Raw genomic sequence first — 19,147 nt, 5'->3', positions numbered from 1 at the left:
TGGGAGATGTAGTGCCTTCGGGCGGATGATATATGTGTCTTCGGGCGAATGATGTATGTGCCTTCGGGTGGGCGATGGATGTGCCTTTGGACGATTATGATACCACTATTAAGCATACTATATATAATATATATATATATATATATGTTTTACGAAGGTTTTATGGCATGGTAGGGTTTTCAGAAAACCTACTACTTATTATGCTATATATGAGTTTTCTAAAATTTGGGGGCTGGTACATTCGAAGAGTAATTGCTTTAGTATTACTTATATATAAACTTGGTCCACTCATGTGTTTGTGCCCCCTTAAGGATCTAGGAACGAGGCATACGATCCGAGCTACGAGGCATTCCCATTTCAGTGAAATTGTGTCCTTCTCTATGCGTAGGACATGTTTTGTAATGGCACTTTCTAATATCCCTTCAGATTTGTATTTCGAATTAATAGTATACTTTGAACATGTTCATGCATTATCACTTCTTAAAGTTGAATATTCTCATTTGGTTAGTGTGAAAATTTGTTAAGGTTTGTATTTTGATATTACATTGCGTTGTTACGTGTGAAAATTATATGCATATTTTACATGTTCTCAGCATATAAATTCATGAAATGGCTTGCGTTACTCTCAGGTGTCGGCCAGCACATGGCCATCCCGTTGTCCGATTAGAGCTTATTTATTTCAAAGCATACTTAGGATCTTCTTTTACTCTAGTAGTGTGTCTCCTTGATATCATTTGGATGTCACGACTTCAAGATTTGGTGCCTTTCGGCGTAGTTGTGCAAACCTTATTCTATATGAATTGTCACATTCTATTTGAAATACAAAAAATTCATATCAGGATTGTGCCTCATCGGTGACAAAATGGAATGATGGACGACTTTCAACAACGGATCAAAACTTTGCGACTTGCATTCCCTAAGAATGGCAGACAGAGTCAAATTTACATTGAAGTGACATGAAATGGAAAAATCCCAGTGATAGGAAATCTGGTTAAGACTAGCTAAAGATCTGAAACGAGGATGATACTCTGCAACTTGCGTTCCCTAGGAATGGCGGGCAGAGTCGTATCTATATGGAGATTGCTCAAAACATCTGAAGTTTGTGTGGAGAAAGTGAGTAAGCACAAGTTGTATGCGAAGTTTAGCAACTGTTAGTTTGGTTGGACCAAATAAATGCCCTCGAGCTTGTTGTTTCCATAGAGGGACATGTGGACCCTCAGAAGATTTCTCAATGATTGCATTTCCTAACAAGTGGATGAATGCTCCAACGACGTTCATGAACCTAACCGACTGGTTATTCTACCCATATTTCGACGGATTCGTGATTATTTTATCAATAACCTTATTGTCTACTCAAACAACGAGGTCAAGTTCACTAAACATCGACAGTCAGCTTTACACCAAAATCTTCAAACGTTGATTTTGTTTAGATTAAAGACTTTTCTTGGGAGACTCTATTGTAGCAGAAGTTATTCTTATCAATTTTCAAAAAGGTTGTGATTGTTGAAAATTTCAAATCCTCACAAGGTGTTGTGAAATATGAAATATCTTTGGTCTTGGCAAATTTTATCGGCAATTCTTAACGATTCTTTGAGCATAGCTCTATTTCTTTTTTGGCTAAGAAACTAGCCAATTTTGTTTGAGATGTTGAAGGTGAACGAAGTTTCTGACAACTGAAGTATTGTTTCAACTGATCATTGTTCTTACACCTCAATGACATCGATAAATTTTGAAATCTACGGTGATGTTTTATTGAATGTTTGGCTACACAATGATGCAGCATGATCGATTAATGCGTGTGCCTCTTGATGGTTGAAACCACATGAAGTGAACCATCATATCTACGACCTTGAGCCAATGGTTAATGTTTTACTTGAAATCCTAATGACACCCTTTCTTTGTAGAAATTTATGTGGGATGAAAGTTGGGAACGAAACTTTTTGGAGTTTGGAACATCACCTTACTCATGCTCCCGTCTTTGCTTTTGATGACGTTGGTGGTGAGTTTTAAGTCTCTTGTTTTGCATCCTTGTCACGTTTAGGGTTGTTTTTTGATGTAGCATGGGAAGGTCATCGCCTATGCTCCCGGACATCTCAAACCTCACAAAGAGAATTATCCTATTCATGACCTAGAGCTAGTAACAATTTTCCTTGCTGTAAAATCTTGTGACATTTTCTCTACAACAAGAAGTGTTGCATCCTTTATGACAGAAGAAGTTGTAGTGTGTTTTCACCCAGAAGGTGTTGAGCGTGAGACAAAAGAGGTGGATGGAACTCATTGGTGATTATGATTGCACTATGAACTAGCATCTTGGTTAGGCAAATGTCATAGCTGATGCTCTTAGTCAGAAATCCCATGGACAACTTACCTCATTCCGAGCTGTCCATGTTCCACTATTATTTTCTCTTTGAGGAATTGGCTTTGCTTTGGTGCCCAATCCACGATAAGTATTATCGGCTCACTTCTACGTCAGACCTGTATTTGTAGTTTTTAGGTATGAAGCCCAAGAGTTTGATTTGTAATGTGCTAGTTTGAAGGAGCATGTGTAGGATGACATGAGAAAGTCCGAGGAGTTGGAACTTTGTTGATAAGAAACAAATTGTTTTTGCCTAAAGGTAATGAAGCTGTGAAAGAGGAAGATTCTTGATGAGGCTCACATTTCAGCGTATGCCATGCATTCTGGTAGTACTAAATTGTACCACTGTTTTCGTCCATTTTATTACTGGTATTGTATGAATGGGATATCGTTGAATATGTGAAGAAATGTTTGATTTACCGGTAAATGGAAGCGAAGAGACGGAAGCCATCAGGCTTATCTCAATTTCTTTTTATTCCTGTTTGGAGGTGGGAAAAAGTCTAAGTTCCCGCCTATAAATTACTTTAGACTACCAATTAAGTCGAGTCCGCGCTCAACCATCTCAACTTGTCACCACAAAATCAAGTCAAGTACTTACACATATTCTTGCATCAAAGTTACGCATTCAATCCAGTTATCTTGTACTCTAGATTTGATGGACTTGATTTGACCCTTAAATTCTTAAGTGTTTTTTTAGCCTTCTCGGCATAGCCTTTTGCTTTGTGAGTCATATTGTTCAGCTATAGGGTGTGCCATCACTATAATACCTCATCGTGATGTGTGTTTCACTTCCAAGTTTTGTGAAGCCTTCTTGACGGCCATGGGTACTAAGTTGTTGTCCAGTACCGCATTTCACTCTCAGACGGTTGGACAATCTGAACAAACTATCTAGACCTTGGAGGACGTGTTGTGTTCATCCATTCTATGGTTTCAACATGATTAGAATTCGCATCGATGTCTATTAGAGTTGTTTACGATGACATTTATTATTTCTGGCTAGGTATAGCATTATTTGAGACATAGTATGAGATATTCTACATGCAGATGAAGTCACCTTGGAAAAGTATTATGAAATCAACTTGTTAGACAGAAGAGTATTATGAATTGGTATTCGGAGGACTGAAATTACAATAAGGGAAACTGTGTGCTTCAGATGAAGTCACCTTGGAGTTGGACAAAATGGTAATTTTGCACCCTTGGGAAGTTACAACTTGTTTATCGAGACAACAATGTGTTATCGATATTGTAGGCTGCAAACTGTAATATCGATGGCTTATTCGTTGAGTTTGCTAAGCAAGGGAGCAAATAGGCTATATACTTGAAGTGAGACAAGACATAAGCTATGTAGAGGAGCCAGTGGAAATCATTGACTGACAGGATAAAGCACTGCAAAACAAAGTTATTCCATTGGTAAAGGTGTTGTGGAGGAACCACACATTGAGGAAGCGATGTGGGCAACAGAAGAACTATTGAGAAATCAATATTCGTATCTGTTTACTTGAGGTAGTAAATTTTGGGGACGAAAATCTCTTGAGGGGGGTAGATTGTAATACCCCATCCTTATTTTTTTACGTCGAGCATTTTTTCTTTCGATATTTCACGTTTCATCTTTAGTGGCCTTAAATTGTGAGCCACTGGGACCCACTTTGAAAAGCTTGTCTCCTTACTTTTCCTCTTTGTCCTATGCACCCCCTTCCCTTTTCCTTTTCTGCCAACCTCTCTCTCTAACTCTTACAAGTCTCTACACACTCCCTTTCTTCCTATCGATTTTTCCTTGGAACTAGCCCTCCCCGAGGGTCTTTCACACAGACAGCAACAACAACAACAACATGGCACAACCACCTCTCCTCTAGGTGAACCCACGAATCTAGAAAACCCCCCAAACCTCTTTTTTTCTTTAAGCATTCACTATTCATTGAAACTCTCTGGTGAGTTTGCACCTTCTGCAGCGAATGTAAGCCTTGAAATTCATCTAAAAGTTGTAGATCGTGTCTTGGTGTATGTTTGTAAGTATTTTTGAGACATTTTGGTGATGTTTGGATGTAGGAAACTAGTTGGGAAAGCTTCCCCAGTTTCCTGGCGAAGATAGCCACTTTCGAGTCATTTTTCGGCCAAACCACGTCGAGTTAACCATCGAGAAATGTACCATTCTCTTCATCTCGTCGAGAAGTATGATTTTTGTTTTTGAATGACTTGATTTTGTTGAGTATTGAATAAGTTATGAACGTTTAAAGTTTACCTTGTTTCCGGTGAGTTTCCCAGTTTTCCGATGGACCAGTCACTTTTCATGCCATTTTTTGGCCATCTTCTGCAACCATTGGGCTTCCAAATGGTATAATCTTGCTCTACGCTTTCTAATCTTCATTTTGAGGTATTATGGGTCGAATTTGGTTAAGAAACAACAAAGTTATGAAGCTTTGAAATTTGCCTAAACTTCCGGCCAAAAATTCCAGTTCCGATGAGCTCCCGCGGCTTGATTCGGCTTGGCTCAGCTCGGCTCGGCAGAGTCAACCATTAACTTCTCGGTCAACATTGACCATTGACCGCCAATGTTGACTTTTTTTAGGGTTTCGGCTTCCAAATCCGTGCTCCGTTTTCCCAAATTCAATCGTTTTAGTAGAGTTTTATTAATTGGTCCCTTTATGTGCTTAAGTGCATTTGTTAGTGGTGTTTCCGTCCTCCCTAGTTCGAATAGCTCTTTGGCGATGGAGTATCTGTGAGTGTCCGACCCCTTCTAAAATGCATGATTTTATTGCTAGAAATGCATACATGAAAAACATGATTTTATGACTACGTTTTATAAAACGTTTGTGAGTTATCAAATTTACACTTTATGAAATATCATGCTTTATCGAATTTACGTTCTTTGAAATATTTATGATTATATATACTTATGAACATGGTTTATGATGATGATTTGAGCTATAACGCTCTTATAGATTTATGATATGATGTTTAAGCTATTGAGCTCCGATGGTATATATTTTGAAAAGATTATGTTTATGATTTTTTGTGCTTACTTAGCGGATATTCACACAATGTGCCTTTGGGCGGGTGATGTAGTGCCTTTGGGTGGTGATAGGAGCATATTTATGCGACTTTGTTAGCTTGTTTCTTTGCATTTAGTAAGTTAGTTTCTATTTATTATAGTGTTTTAAGCTATTTTCGTGTGTTTGAAGGTTTAAATGACAAAGTTGGCAAGAAAGTGCAATTTTGTGCTATTTGGAGCAGTTTTGGGCTTGGAATGGATTGCATATGCATGGAGCAAGGTGGATGGACGAAATTGAAGATCAAAAGAGGCTAGGAATGTGATTAACATCTAGACGAATTAAATTGAAGACTTGGAAGATAAGGAATCAACTACAGAGAAGGAATATTATCCAAATTACCTTATCTTATCCAAACCTTATCCAACCTTTATCTTATCTTATCCTAACCTAATCTTTCCCTACCTTAATTCCAGCTTCAAAGAGGACTCATTTTCACATTAAATCACCTAAATATCATGTTCTAGAAGCCCTATTTTCGTGCCCTAAGTTTATGCTACATGTAACCTTTCTAGAAGTTCTAGAATCTACCACAAGGACCATTCCTTGTCCTCCTTGGAATCTGATTAAAAGTGTCCTTGTTCTTTGGTGATTTGAAGTCCTAATTCCTCTCCTTTTCAGCCCAATTTCGTGCCTTCCCTTCACCCTATAAATACATGATTTCGTAACACTCATAAACCACCACCCTCTACCACAATTTCATACCACACCATCCACCACACCTCAAGAGCCTAAATTCACACAAATCCCCATTGTGTGCAGCAAGGAAGGAAGGAGGAGCCACCTAGAGTGTTTCTAGGTGTATAGGAGCCACCTAGAGTGTTTCTAGGTGTATTCTATCTTTGTTTTTAATGTTTAAGTTTAATTATCTTTGTTTTGCGAACATGAGGAGCTAAACTTGTTTTAGCTAGAGGATACTTTGAAACCATAATTATATTTGCAATATGAATTGATTACTTTCAGTTGTGATTTCATAAATTGTGAATACAATTTACTTAATTGTTTGATTAAAAACTTCTTCTTGTGTGTTGATTAAGAGGGCCCTCTTAGTTTGCATGCATGAATTTGATGCTATAATATAAGGGAGTTTCACCTAATCATTATGAACTTATAGTCATAAGTAGTGGAGGTTGCTAGTCACAATTGTGTTAAGTAAATTCTTGGCAGGAGTATCATGCTGTTCATAGTTACAAATGCCTTGTCAATGCTTATGATTTTCACAAAGCTTAGTGACCTTTGATTGTATCTCTATTATGCTGTTCATGTAGGGGACTATTGAAGAATAATTTGGTTGCCGATGCGTATTCCATCCAATTCAATGACTTAAGGAAAATCTTAAGGGTTAATTAGTGTTGTTCACGGTTAATCTGGGGTGTTAAGGTTCGTGGTTTATTGGAAAAGCAACTGGAAATCAATTTGTATGCAAGTGTGTCATGTGTGGAGAAGGACCCTCTAGCTAGCTTATCACCCATAGTTTTTCCTAATTTCGTCCAAAGTTGTTTAAGTCTTTAAATCTGTTTATTTTTACTTTAATTTCGTCCAAATCAATCTCCCCTTTAATTAAGTGTGTTAGATTAGTTAGAAATGTGTTCAAATCTGTCCAATTTAGTGTTTTGAGTCTTAATAGTCTAAAATTCGTCCAAATAACTTCTTAGAGTCTGTTTTGAGTCAATTTAACTTAGTTTGTGTGTTTTGAGTCTTTTTAGTTTGTTTTGAGTCATATAAGTCTAGTTAAGTGTTTTTAAGTTTTGTTTTGTGTTTTTAAGTCAATTTAGAGTAGATTAGCATCCCTTCTAATCCCCAGCCTAGAATGATCCCTACTTACACATACTACAATCATAGGGTTTTAATTTGAGTGTTAGAATATTTCACATCAGGTGGATGATATATGTGCCTTTGGGCGAGCAATGTAGTGCCTTTGGGTGGATGATGTATGTGCCTTTAGGCGGGTGATGGATGTGCCTTCGGGTGATTATGATACCATTGCTAAGCACACAATATATAATATATATGTTTTACGAAGGTTTTATGGCAAGCTAGGGTTTTCGGAAAACCTACTACTTATTATGTTAGGGGGTTAGTACGTTCAAAGAGTAATTGCTTTAGTATTACTTATATATAAACTTGGTCCACTTATGTTTTGTTTTGCGAGCTACGAGGCATTCCCATGTCAGTGAAATTGTGTCATTCTCTCTGCGTAGGACATCTCTTGTAATCGCACTTTCTAATATCCCTTCCACTTGTATTTCGAATTAGTAGTATGCTCTGAACATGTTCATGCATTATCACTTTTTAAATGTTGGCAGTTGAATGTTCTCATTTGGTTAGTGACATGTACCATATTACTATTATTTTGTTAAGGTTTGTATTTTGATATTATATTGTGTTGTTACGCGCGAAAATTATATGCATGTTTTACATGTTTTCGACATATGCATTTATGAAATGGCTTGCGACACCCTCAGGTGTCGGCTAGCACGTGGCTATTGGACACCAGGATCGGGGCGTGTCTTTTGCGGCCATGCCTTTATTTCCAATTTAATTTCTATCTGAACATAAAAAATGATAATTTAATTTTTGTGTGGTGATAGAGTTATGTGTTCGTGAGATGGATTCTATTTGTTAGTGTAGGAGAATCTGTTTAGGATTCTGTTGGATTAGGTCTTTAAAATCCTTGTGGATTTTGTACTACTTCTATCTCAAGTCTGTGGATTTTGGATTTACAAGACCTAGCCCAACAGAATCCTAAATTAATTTTCCTACACTAACACTATTACTAAATTTTTCATAAAGTAATTTAGAAATATTAATCAAGGAGAATTACTAAATCAAATGAAACCTAACGGTCTTTCTAGACTAATGGATAACTAAAACTTTTTTATAAACTCAGTCACACAATACTTTTGTAAAATTTCAATGATATTATAAAGAGGCAAAAGTGAGAGAAATAACTTTTGCTAGAGATAAAAGCGGAACGGGTGCAACGTATCACATAAAGGATGTAGGTAAAGAGAGGAGGGGGATAATGGTATTATTGCTTTTCACTCTGGATCTGGTGTTATGTTTGATCATACATTGATGCTCTTTATATAGAGCCTTTTATGTGCATAATTCTACAAGGCAATTTTAGCCATGTTGGAAAACCATGCCATCCAACAATAGTAAATTTGACAACACCACCATTTTAGTTATCCTTACTTTTTAAATTTTAACTAAACCATTGGGGGCATTCAAACCCATAGCTTTTACAATACTCCCCCTTGGATGCCCATATATCAACATCAGTTGCCTCATTATAACCTTGCTAGGAAAAACCCAATGAGAAATAACTATAGTGAAGGAAAAAAAGTACAACTTTGCTTGGATTATTGATATAGTGTTAAGTATGCTTATGTTGCCTTATTAAATCCTTGATAGGAAAAACCTAGTGGAAAAAATCTTAGTCGAAGGAAAAAGAGTACAACATGCATGTGTCGAGAATGCTCCCCTTGATTTTGTACGCTTCAATTTGACCGATTAATAAACCGACTTAATCCGATACTATGCACTAGCTTCTAAAACGTGCACTTTGGTTGAGATTTGGTGAATAGCTCTGCCAGATTTTCATTGGAACATATTTGTCTAACTTAAATAATCTTAGCCTTTTGAAGCTCATGTGCACAGAAAAACTTTGGAGATATGCGTTTAGTCTTATCGCCTTTGCCGAATCCTTCCTTCATTTAGGCAACACACGCTGCATTATCTTCATGAATGATAGTTAGAGTGTCTATCTTTGAAGGTATACCACATGCATTCCGGATGTGATGATCATTGATCTTAACTAAGAACATTCATCACTTGCTTCATGTAGAGTAAGTATTTTCGAGTGATTGGAAGATGTAGTAGCAATGTTTACTTTGTTGAGCACATATCTAGTTTGTGAGCGGGCTTTATGCAGATCAGAGAGAAAATCAGGATCTACATATCCAACAAGATTATGATCATTTATGGGTTTCTCAGAGTAGAGGAGGCCCATGTTTGTTGTCCTGCGAAGGTATCGTAAAACATCTTTGACTCCCTTCCAATGTTGCATTGTTAGAGTAGAGCTATACCTTGCTAACAAGTTGACTAAAAAGGCTATTTCTGATCTAGTGCATTGTGTTAAATACAATGAAGCACCTATTACACTTAGATATTGTACTTCTCAACCAAGGATTATCTTATCATCTTCTTTTGAGCGAAATGGATCTTTCTTAATGTCAAGGGACCGAACGACCATTGACATGCTGAGTGGATAAGCCTTGTTCATGCCAAATCGCATTAGGACCTTTTCAATGTAAGCTGATTGATAAACGAAAATTCCATTAGCACAATGCTCAATCTACAGATCGAGACAATATGTTGTTTTCCCAAGGTCTTTCATTTCAAATTCACTTTTCAAATATTCAACAGTCTTATTGAGCTCTTCAAGAGTTCCAACTAAGTTTATGTCATTGACGTGTATTGCCACTATAGCAAATCCAGAGTTCGATCTCTTAATAAACACACAAGGGCAAATGACATTATTGGTATATCCTTCCTTGATTAAATACTCACTGAGACAATTATACCACATTCGTCTAGATTGTTTCAACCCATATAATGATCACCTTAACTTGATTGAGAGCATACCTCGTGGTTTGTTAGTCGTTTCAGGCAACTTAAGTTCTTCTGGGACTTTCATATAGATATCAGTATCTAATTCTCCATATAGATATTCAGTGAGGACATCTATAAGTCGTATATCAAGTTTGTTTGAAACCACCAAACTTATTAAGTAACGGAATGTAATTTCATCCATTAAAGGAGAGTATGTCTCCTCATAATCAATTCTAGGTCTTTATGAAAAATCTTGTGCACCGAGTCTTGCTTTATATCTTGTAAGCTCATTTTTCTCATTGCGCTTTCTTGTGAATACCCAATTGTAACATATAGGATTCACGCCAGGCAGGTTTTGGACTACTAGTCAACAAACACTTCGCCTTTTTAAGGAATTTAATTCTGCCTAGATTGCATCTTTCCACTTAGGCCAATCTTGTCTCTGTTTGCATTCATCAATAGAGTAGGGCTCAATATCATCGCTTAATATGATTTCAGTGGCTACTGCAAATGTGGTCATGTCGTCAATGATTATTTCATTTTGATCTCACAATTCATTATCACATGCATAATTTATGGAAACTTCTTTGCTTTCATGTACTTCTATCTCTTCAATGACATATGTCTCATCAAAGACATTTTCTTTTTCTGGAAGTATATAATCATGAATTGTGGATTTGTTATTCCTTTTCTTTTCATGAATGATTCCATTTGGATTCAGTTGTGCCTTCATCTTCCTCTTTCAAGGAGATGAATCTTTTGAACTTAGGGATCTACCACGCTTCAGGCATGCATAAGATGAATTTTTTGTTGCCACTTTGTTTTGTCCAACAGGGACATCAATTCTTGCAAGCGCATTTGCAGCCGGTATATGTGATGTTGTTACTTTCGTTGCATCATTAAATGCATCTAGCATTTGATTAGCAATACTTTGAAGATGAACAATTCTTTTCACTTCATTTTCATATTGAATGCTTTGTGGATCAAAATGAGACAACATGGGTACATCCCATGTTAATTCTCGCTGTTCTTCTGGAACAGTCTTTTCTTTCCCTAATGATGGGAAAATTGTCTCATCAAAGTGACAATCCATAAAATGACTAGTAAAAATATCACCCATCAAGGGTTTCAAATATCTAATGATAGATGGTGGATCAAAACCCACATAAATTCCTAGTTTGTGATGAGGTCCTATTTAAGTACGTTGTGGCGATGCGATATGCACATAAACAACACAACCAAAAACTCGTAAATGTGAAATGTTTGGTTGATACCTAAACACGATTTGTATTGAGGAGTACTAATGGTTGGCAATAGGTCTCAGTCGAGCTAATGACGTAGCATCTAAGATGGCATGTCCCCATGTAGAAATTGGCAATTTTGTTTTCATGAGCAGGGCGCAAGCTATTAATTGAAGCCACTTGATTAATCATTTTGCTAAACTATATTGAGTATGGATATGAGAAATAGGGTGTTCAACACCAATGCCTAATGTTATGCAATAATCATCAAAAGTTTGAGACGTAAATTCACCAGCATTATCAAGTCGAATTGACTTAATAGCATGATCTGGGAAGTGAGCTCATAAGTTACTTATTTGGGCAAGAAGTCTCGCAAAAGCTACATTTCGAGTAGACAAAAGGCAAACATGTGACCATCAGGTAGATGCATTAACCAAAACCATAAAATATCAAAATGGTCCAAAAGGTGGTTGAATAGGCTCACAATATCCCCTTGAATTCTTCACAAAAATGATGGGGATTCAGCATCAATCTTTGATTATAATGGTCTAATTACCAACCTCCCTTTAGCCTTGCAAGGGTTATCATTTGATATAACAATATGTCTGCTCAATAATGGATGTCCATTAGAGTTGGTAATGATCATATGCATCATGGTGGATCCTAGATGACCCAGACAGTCATGCCAAAGCATGTAAAAATTTGGATCAATGAACTTCTGGTTCATGACATCGTGTGCTTCAATTGTGTTTATGTATGTACAATACAATCCACTTGATAAACCAAGCAACTTCTTCAATGTACGCTTATGGGTACCATTAGAGATAATGCATAAATATTCCACATTTTCTACACTTTTCATTTCAATGTGGTATCCATTTAAACGTATGTCTTTAAAAATCAACAAATTTCAAGTAGATCAAGTAGCAACGCATTTTGTATGGAAAATATTGTTCCATTTGGTAACATGACTTGGGCTTTTCTTGAGCCTTCAATTACATCTGATTGGCTTAATAGTTCTGTTACCTTTGCTTTTGTAAGCATCAAGCTTAAGAAATATTTTTGATCTTGAAGTATTGTATGCATGGTTGCGCTGTCTACAAGACAAATCTCTCCGCCATTGTTCTTGTTTTGAGAACAACCATAGTTTTTATCCATGCTTTATGAGCAACAAAATCAAAGTTAAAAAACAATTTATTCATAATAAACAGGAAATTGCAATGCTACTTTTTAATTAATTGAAATACAAGCTTTAGATGACAAGTTCAAGTAATAAAGGAAGAGTATATTAAGCATAAAATGATTTAATCGACTGATATACTTCAATCCTTTTTCCGCAACAAAGTTTGAAACATCTAGATGAGTTGTGTTCAGTTGGCCTGATAAATTGAACATTGGATTAGATATATCAATTGGTTTAGCTTGGTCAATGAAATTGGTTTCAACACTCTTTTCCTTGAGGGAGGCTTGATATAAATCCACTAGATGTTTTGGGGTATGGCAGGTATGCACCCAATGCCTATTGCCACCACACATGTGGCAAACTCCTTCATGATTTCTAGAAGTGCTATTGATATGAGCTTTACCTTTGTGGCGGTTTACATTTTTGAAGCTCAGGCCTGGATTATGCCTTGGACCCTGGTTGTAAAACTTAATATCATGGTTATTGCCTTTCCCATTTCATTTGCCTCGCTTGTGGCCACATCATTGTCTGTAATTATTGCTACAAAATGAGGGTGGTGTTTGCTTCAAGAGAAGCGACATTGACTTCTGGGAATGGTGTTGACCTAATTGGTCGGGACTGATGATTTTTCATCAGTAGCTAGTTGTTCTATTCAGCCATCAGGAGCACTGATATCAACTGGTTGTACTCAATAAAACCTTGCTCTTTATATTATTGCTATGTAAGCATGTTCAAAGCATGGAAAGTATTGTAAGTGTTTCCAAGCACATCTTTCTCAGTGATAGTCTCTCCAAAAAGTTTTATCTGGGAGCTAATTCTGAACATTGTAGAGTTATACTTAGCAACCATTTTAAAATCTTGGATTCTCGGGTGTGTTTATTCATACTGAGCTGTTTTCTGGTGATTATATTTGTTTCTTAATGCATTCCATAAAGTTAGTGGATCTTCAACCTTTAAATACTCTCTTTAATCCTTCATCGAGGTGGTGATGAATAAAGATGATGGCTTTCGCCTGATCTTAAGAGGATGCAGTGTTTCCCTCCTTGATGGTTTCTCCAAGATTTCTTGCCTCCAGATGGATCTTGGCATCCACTACCCAAGTAAGGTAGTTTTTCCTAGTGATATCAAGTGCAACAAAATCAAGCTTTGCCAAGTTCACCATTTTTCTTAAAGAAAAATGAGATGTGTAAGAACTTGCAATAATATGGATTCTAGAGGAATGTAGTGTTATAACTTCTGATTTTTACAAATTTTTCACTTAGAACTTAGGCCAAAATGATATGCACTCGAAACTTCAGGCTTGACATTTACATAATTTAGACATTAACGAGGAAGGTGATTGTACTGTATCACTCTCATTGGAAATAATATAGTGTAGAATGAGAGATTATATCACACCACTTAAACAGAAGAAAAATTAAATGTACAGTGCATGATGGGCGGTTATACCGCACCACCTAAAATTGCAGTAAAATTAAATATGCAGTTCAATATGTGCAATGCAAGATGGATGATTATATAGGTGCAATTTATCACACAAAGGATGTAGGTAAAAAGAGGAGGAGGATAATGGTATTATTGCTTTTCACTTTTGATCTGGTGTGTTGTTTGATAATACATTGATGCTCTTTATATAGAGCCTTTTACGTACATAATTCTGCAAGGCAATTTAAGGCATGGTGAAAACCATACCATACAAGTTGAAAATCATGTCATCCAACAATATATCTGACAACACCACCATTTTAGTCATCTTTACTTTTTTAACTTTTGACTAAACCATGTTGGCATTCAAACCCACAACTTTTCCAGCAAATGACGGAACAATGTTTTATACAACTCATAACTTCAAATCCAAAAACTGATGTGGGTGCAAATTTCTATCCAAGCAAATTGACCAAAAAACTTGCAAAAGACAATGACGCCTTAGGTCTAAAGATTAATTTGCATCATTTCCATTGTCGAGTTCTTATTGACATGAATATGTATTTCTATTAAGCACCTACACACTAGTCTTGCATCCCGTATCCTACAATTGTGCAAACAAAGTGTTCTAGATTATTAGATATTCATTCAAATAATCTAACGATCGGGAATAGTTTTACGATAACACATAGGAATTGGGTCTCTTTAACTTCATCCTTAAGTTAACTCTTTTTTATGTATGTAAGTGGATATTTTGGTAATCTATTGATAGTGATCTTACCCGGTGATTAAATTATGGATTAATCATTGTATCACCTTGTTGGAAGACTTTTAGGTCAAGGTGGACTTAGGCTTTGAGAACGTCCTCTTGTCTCCCTTGGTTCTATTTCATACCAAGTCCTGGAATATCTCGAAAGAATTAGCACATCTCGAAGATAGCATGATTAAACAAATAATGGCTTACTCAAGTGAGGCATGGTGTGGAAGTCAGAAGTTCAACAATTTAGCATGTTGAGAGAGAGAGAGAGAGAGAGAGAGAGAGAGTTGGCATGGTTGCATGGTGTTTTCTGGTAGATAATATGGGTTTCCTAGGGCGGCATCACAGCTTACGATGGCTGGAATACTCAGAGGGAGGTTATGGATAATGCTAAGGTTGCAAAGTGATGTTTCTGGGTTTCTTTAGTTCTTTGTGTTAAGTTGGAAGATTGGGGATCAAGATGTTTGCCTAACTGATAAGGTTGAAGGAAGTCTGGGAAAAAACTCTTAAGGTTGTGGAAAGATGGTTCTATATTTCTTTAACGTTTGAACCTCTCTGTGTTATGATGTTTTAGGCTGCGTTCTTGGATCCTTTTATGGCTTATGACTCCCCTTTTTGTAGGTGAATGACTCATTTCTAGGGTTCCAAGGAAATCTCTAATTGTGGCTTGTTTCTCCCTCCCCTTTCTCCTTAGTTCTCTTACTACCCCCTAATTTTGGTGAAAGGAGGCTAGACTGTAGAACTTTTCAGGAAATGATTTTAGTTGGGAAATATGGTTAATAAAGATTTTATCAAGATAGCCAAACTCTCATAGTAAGGCCGAGGTAACTTCTACTACATTATGCTTTTTATGATGCTCATAACTAAAATGCCATGGTTTAAAATCTCTCATATTAATCCTGGCTATAGCTATGCTAACCTCTGGTTTACAAATACAACTTTTTGTACTACCACAAAGACATGGTGAATACATCTTTGTAATAATATTCATCCCTAGTTTTGGATCAAAGATGGATTAATACAAAGCACATTGTAATTGTAATTGTAACTCATTCATAGACTATGATGTTCTGCTCATTATCTCATTTTGCATATCTGGTGGTATTATTCTTAATTTTTCTTTTGAAATTTCTTCTAATAGGATATCATCTATTATTAAGTCTAAAGATATATTCCTAAGAAAACTTTCATATCTTTCTCGTTTTTCTTTGTCACTCAGATGCTGATGTTACTCGTTATTTTGATGCTGCTCCATTTCAATGTCTTATTCTAAAAGCTCAATCTTAATCTCATATATGAGCTCATTAGCCTCTTATCTATGGGTTCAATAACCTTTTTTTTTTTAATTTTTTTTATTTTTTTTATTTTTTTTGTTCTTATGCTGATTAGTTTCCAAACCTATTTTCAATTTTCTTTTCAAGGTGTCACTTGACTGTTGCTGCATTCTAAGAGATTAGAGTTCTTGGTTCATTTTGGTAAACTTACTAAGTAATGACTCATGGTCTCTAGAAATGACTTGAAGGTTGTGCTTAAGAGAATGAATATGATGCTGCCTTTGATGGAAATTAAAATTAACGCTATCAAACTCTTGTTCTAAGGCTCTAATTAGTTTTTCATGACCTAACCTCATGCTTGGTTGTTTGATTTGGATATTCCAAAAATTATCTTGAAGAACATGTTCCCTATTAGAGAGTTTTGGTACCCTTGACCTATACCTCAAAGTTGGATTTCCGATTGAGTGCCATTAAAGTTGAACGTGGGTACTGATGGTGTTGCTGGTCTGCTTATGCTATTTTGGAATCCATTGAATGATAGAGGTCCATGGTGCATCATTATGCTATTGAAAGGTGCTCTTCTGCCTTGTGGTCTTGTGCTATTTGAGGATGATGGTCCATGACATTCCATTCATGTTCAACGAATCAATCTTGATAAGATATCAGCTAATGTATTATCACTACCTTTTATATGTTCAAAATTGGTTTAAAACCATTTCCTGTAATTGAATCAATAAAATTAACCCATCTTCGGGCTGCCTGTTTATTAGTATGTATCTTGTTATAATGAGAAACTATATTTTGACAATCTGTTCCAATCGTAAATATTTCATTACGTAAAAATAAAGAGAATGCTTCAAGTGAGTTAATTATTTCTAAAATTTCTAAATCTGTTGACGGTAATCTTGACTGGACATCACTAAATTTTCCTGATGAATATCTACAAACTTGTTCGTCAAACTTTAGTGACTCCTTATGCTTTTTCTGATATAGTATACCTGCCCATCCTAATGATGAAACATCTGTTTCAACTATTTTGTAACTATCATCTAATGATAATGTTAATGACTTAAGTTGAGTATTTCTTCTTTTATATTTTGAACTAATTTAATATCTTTACTATTAAAATATTTTTGTCCTGTTTTGCTGGTTTTACTATGTAATATTGCTATTTTTCTTCCTAAATCAGAGATAAAATTTCTTGCATAATTTAACAATCCTAAAAATGCTTGTAACTGTTTTTTTATCTTTTAACTTATCTAGAAATTCTAAGACTTTTTTAGCTATATGATCTTGTAATTGTATTGTACCGGACTTGATATACATTTCTAAAAATTCTATATCTTGCTTTCTAATGCTATTTTATTTTTAATGATCACAATTCCATTATTGATAAATTCTTGTAAAACTATCTCTAAATGCTTCCTATGTTCATTTCTATTTTTGCTATGTACTAAAATATCATCTACATAAACACTACAAAAATTATCATATTTCTTGAAAATTTAATCCATCTTTCTTTGAAAGATCGATGGAGCATTTTTAAGTCCAAATGGCTTAACAAGCCACTCAAAATGTCCTTCTGGACAAGTAAAAGCTGTCTACTTAATTGATTCTTTTGCTAATCGTATTTGCCAAAATCATGATTTACAATCAAATTTGCTAAAATATTTACTCTCTTCAATTTTATTTATAAGCTCATCCTTATTTGGTAACTTATAACTATCTTCATATGTATTATTATTTAATCTCTTGTAATTATAAACTATTCTAGCGTTACCTCTCTTTAGCTTTGAATGTTTTCTCACAATAAATGTTGCTAATCTATGTCTAGACTTTGAGGGTCTAATTACTTTTAAATTTCACAACTCTTTTATTTGTTGCTCAAACTCTTGTTTATCTAATTAACTACAAAGCATATTAGTTGTCTTAATGGTTAAATCTGGGTTAATTATATCTAATTTTGCTAATATTTTATTTTTACTCCAATGTAACTATGGGTCTTCTCCTATGATTTTAGTTTGTTCTGCTAACTGTAACAATTCTTCTAAACTCTTTGGTCAATCTAACTGTAATATTTCTATGCGGGTTTCTTTTTCTAAAATCGGATATTCATGTTCAAATATTTCTTCATCAAACTGTTCTATATTATTATGCTCATTATTTTTTTTTTTTGAGTTTTCTAAATAATAACTATCTTGGCCACTAGACTCTTCTATACTTATGTTTTTGTACGCTTCTACAATATTACTTTGATCAGTTATTGTGATACGTCTTTCGAAAAATGTTATGTTAGGATTCATAAATAAAAAACCTTGTAAACTTTTCTAAAAGTTTAAACCTAAAATGAATGGGTATGATCCTACTGGTGAAACAAAGTTTAATGGTAAATTAAATTGTTGTTTTTCTACTTTAATAGATTCATTATTAATACAATGTGTTAAATAAACTGGTCTCTTATCAAATTGTTATTCTCACTGGTTTTGCGAATTTTTGTCTATATTTTTCTGGTACTAACTCTTCTCTTATGACACTCTTTGTGCTTCTTGTATCTATCATAGTTATTGTTTGTATTTTGTGTTCTTTTGCTATTTCTATTTCACAGTTTATGGTAATTAAAGAACTATTTTTTTTGTTTTTCTATACTATAAACAATATTTCTTAATATTTTAGTATTTTCTTGTGATTCTACTGAATTAATTTCGAATAATCTATTATTATAACACTTTTCACACAATATTTAATATGTATTATAATATTTATTTGCAGCTAACTTGCTACACTTATGACATTTTTCTGGCTAACCTAAATTTATATATTTATAATCTTCTTTATGTTGTTCTTCTATGAATGCACACGTATATTCTTGTAAATCACTATTTGAACTATTTGAATCTTCCAAGTCTGAATTTATTATATTTATACTTTTTGTACTATAAATACTCTCATGATCACTTAAATCATTTAAACTATATATTGACTATATATCTTCATCCTCTTCTAACTTAAACAACTCCATTAAATGTACTTTATCTCTCGGCTGTTTTCCTAATTTTATATTTTCTACTTGACTAATAATAAGATCTACAATACTATTGGCTTGTGAATTTTATTCACCATGCAAAATATGATTATGTTTTCTCAATGAAAAATAACAAACTAAACTATTTTAGTCTAAGGTTATTTTTCTTTTTTGAGGTTCACTAATTTATAAATTAAAGTAATCTATCATATGATACAATCTACA

Source organism: Pyrus communis, chromosome 13, assembly GCF_041283825.1.
Source record: "Pyrus communis isolate YQ-2024b chromosome 13, ASM4128382v1, whole genome shotgun sequence".
NCBI lineage: Eukaryota > Viridiplantae > Streptophyta > Magnoliopsida > Rosales > Rosaceae > Pyrus > Pyrus communis.
The sequence above is the reverse complement of the archived record's forward strand: the minus strand, read 5'-3'. Positions refer to the sequence as shown.